We start from the raw sequence: 3266 nt of genomic DNA, 5'->3' as shown, positions 1-3266 counted from the left end.
TTTTGAATGATGATGTCAGTAATAATTGAGTGCTGGTTACAGGCCATCTCACATTAGGGGTAAACTCAATTTCTGGAATACCAATCATGATTGAACATGACTGTCAAATTTAAATGATCACCTGAAGCAAACAAAAGTTTTTTTTATCACTAGTGCAATTTTTGGGACAAGTTCACTAACACAATCTAAAAGTCATAATATGATGTATGGTTAGCTGCAAATGTTTCTCAAATTGTCTGATCCAGAAGAATCCTCTAAAGTATAATATGTTCCCCAGCTTTTCACAATGGATATATCTGTTATTGAGTATTGAAATACAAAAAGGGTGTGCAGTGTTTGTTTGCCGAATTCTCTTTCCAGCATTATGCAGTAAATGTCATTTTTCTGATTTGCACATTGAAAGAGGCTTTACGTTAACTTTTGCTTTGAAGAGATGCCAGTTTGCTCATTTGCCAGACTCTGAGAGAATAGCCAGGAGAGAAAAGAAAAGTTAATTGTCTTCTGTCACCTTGTATGTAAATAATTTTCAGCTGTGTGTTAATTTCTGGCCAACACAGTTACTGTTTGCATAATGCACACCCATACATTTTTCTGCATGGTTCCTGTTGATAAGGTCTTTAATTAAAAAGAAAAACATCAGTTTCTGTCCCCTATTTTCAATTGCTGCTACAGTACCAAATGAGGTAGGTCTACTCTGTCAGGTGGACATAAAAGCTCACATAGAATTGTTTTGGAGCAGAGCAGGGGAATTCTCTCTGTGACCTGGCCAAATTTTCTTCATCAACCAATACAAATAAAGTAGATGTTCTAGTCATTATCATCTTTCTCTTGGCAGGACATTATTGTGTACCTTACAATACAGAAACTGCACTTCAATTAAGTATTGGACTTTAGTCATGGAAAGCACTATATAAATGATATTTTGTTTTTCATAAGTAGGGCAGATATTAATCTGGTTTTTCCTGTGTAACCGGCACATGACAGGGTGAATCTATAGGTGAATTAACAGAAGTGAGTGAAGTAGCTTCCCACCTGTTCTTTTATTTGGAGAAGCTCTAAAATAAGGACCAGTAAAATCAAGATTGCTTTAGTATACCACCTTATTACATCATCCAATCTTCTTGAGGTACCTCACACAATGAACTATCTCTGATGTAGCGATTGTTATGGAGTCAAATATTTGAAAGGGCCAGGAGATGGGAGAACAACCATGACATTAGAGGATGCAGTGCCATTCATAGAGTCAGAGATGTACAGCATGGAAACAGACCCTTCGGTCCAACCCGTCCATGCCGACCAGCCGGCCCATATCCCTCCAAACCCTTCCTATTCATATAGCCATCCAAATGCCTCTTAAATGTTGCATTTGTACCAGCCTCCCCACATCCTCAGGCAGCTCATTCCATGCACGCACCCTCTGCATGAAAAAGTTGCTCCTTAGTTCTCTTTATCTTTCCCCTCTCACCCTAAACCTATGCCCTCTAGTTCTGGACTCCCCAACCCCAGGGAAAAGTCTTTGTCTATTTATCCTATCCATGCCCCTCATAATTTTGTAAACCTCTATAAAGTCACCCGTCAGCCTCTGACGCTCTAGGGAAAACAGCCCCAGCCTGTTCAGCCTCTCCCTACATCTCAAATTCTCCAACTCTGGCAACATCCTTATAAATCTTTTCTGAACCCTTTCAAGTTTCATAACATCTTACCGATAGGAAGGAGACCAGAATTGCATGCAATATTCCAACAGTGGCCTAACCAATGGCCTGTACAGCCGCAACATGACCTCCCAACTCCTGTACTCAATACTCTGACCAATAAAGGAAAGCATACCAAACGCCGCTTTCACTATCCTATCTACCTGCGACTCCACTTTCAAGGAGCTATGAACCTGCACTCCAAGGTCTCTTTGTTCAGCAACACTCCCTCGGACCTTACCATTAAGTGTATACATCCCGCTAATATTTGCTTTCCCAAAATGCGGCACCTTGCATTTATCTGAATTAAACTCCATCTGCCACTTCTCAGCCCATTGGCCCATCTGGTCCAGATCCTGTTGTAATCTGAGGTAACCCTCTTCGCTGTCCACAACACCTCCAATTTTGGTGTCATCTGCAAACTTACTAACTGTACCTCTTATGCTCGCATCCAAATCACTTATGTAAATGACAAAAAGTAGAGGACCCAGCACCGATCCTTGAGGCACTCCACTGGTCACAGGCCTCCAGTCTGAAAAACAACCCTTCACCACCACCCTCTGCCTTCTACCTTTGAGCCAGTTCTGTATCCAAATGGCTAGTTCTCCCTGTATTCCATGAGATCTAACCTTGCTAATCAGTCTCCCATGGGGATCCTTGTCGAACGCCTTACTGAAGTCCATATAGATCACATCTACTGCTCTGCCCTCACCTATTAATGATACAAATATCTCAGCAAGAGGCCCAGCAATCACTTCTCTAGCTTCCCACAGGGTTCTCGGGTACACCTGATCAGGTCCTGGGGATTTATCCACCTTTAACCGTTTCAAGACATCCAGCCCATCCTCCTCTGTAATCTGGACAATTTACAAGATGTCACCATCTATTTCCCTACAGTCTATATCTTCCATATCCTTTTCCACGGTAAATACTGATGCAAAATATTCATTTAGTATCTCCCCCATTTTCTGTGGCTCCACACAAAGGCTGCCTTGCTGATCTTTGAGGGGCCCTATTCTCTCCCAAGTTACCCTTTTGTCCTTAACATATTTGTAAAAACCCTTTGGATTCTCCTTAATTCTATTTGCCAAAGCTATCTCATGTCCCCAGTTTTCCCTCCTGATTTCCTTCTTAAGTATACTCCTACTTTCTTTATACTCTGAGGATTCACTCGATCTATCCTGTCTGTACCTGACATATGCGTCCTTCTTTTTCTTAACCAAACCCTCAATTTTTTTTAGTCATCCAGCATTCCCTATATCTACCAGCCATCCCTTTCACCCTGACAGGAATATACTTTCTCTGGATTCTTGTTATCTCATTTCTGAAGGCTTCCCATTTTCCAGCCATCCCTTTACCTGCGAACATCTGCCTCCAATTAGCTTTCGAAAGTTTTTGCCTAATAACGTCAAAATTGGCCTTTCTCCAATTTAGGACTTCAACTTAGATCTGGTCTATCCTTTTCCATCACTATTTTAAAACGAATCAGGAAATTTTCTTGTCCACACTGAAGAAATTCCTCTCCATCTAAACCTTTAACACTATGGCAGTCCCAATTGATGTTTGGAAAGTTAA

The 3266-nt window shown here is 41.2% G+C and overlaps 1 protein-coding gene across 1 annotated transcript in view; it reads left to right on the top strand.

Annotated features, from left to right (window-relative positions):
• The window catches only part of exoc4 (exocyst complex component 4), a 571126-nt gene that overhangs the window by 414247 nt on the left and 153613 nt on the right, over positions 1 to 3266 (top strand). The window lies entirely within an intron of this gene.

This window comes from Chiloscyllium plagiosum, chromosome 23, assembly GCF_004010195.1.
Source record: "Chiloscyllium plagiosum isolate BGI_BamShark_2017 chromosome 23, ASM401019v2, whole genome shotgun sequence".
Classification (NCBI taxonomy): domain Eukaryota; kingdom Metazoa; phylum Chordata; class Chondrichthyes; order Orectolobiformes; family Hemiscylliidae; genus Chiloscyllium; species Chiloscyllium plagiosum.
The sequence above is the reverse complement of the archived record's forward strand: the minus strand, read 5'-3'. Positions and strand labels throughout refer to the sequence as shown.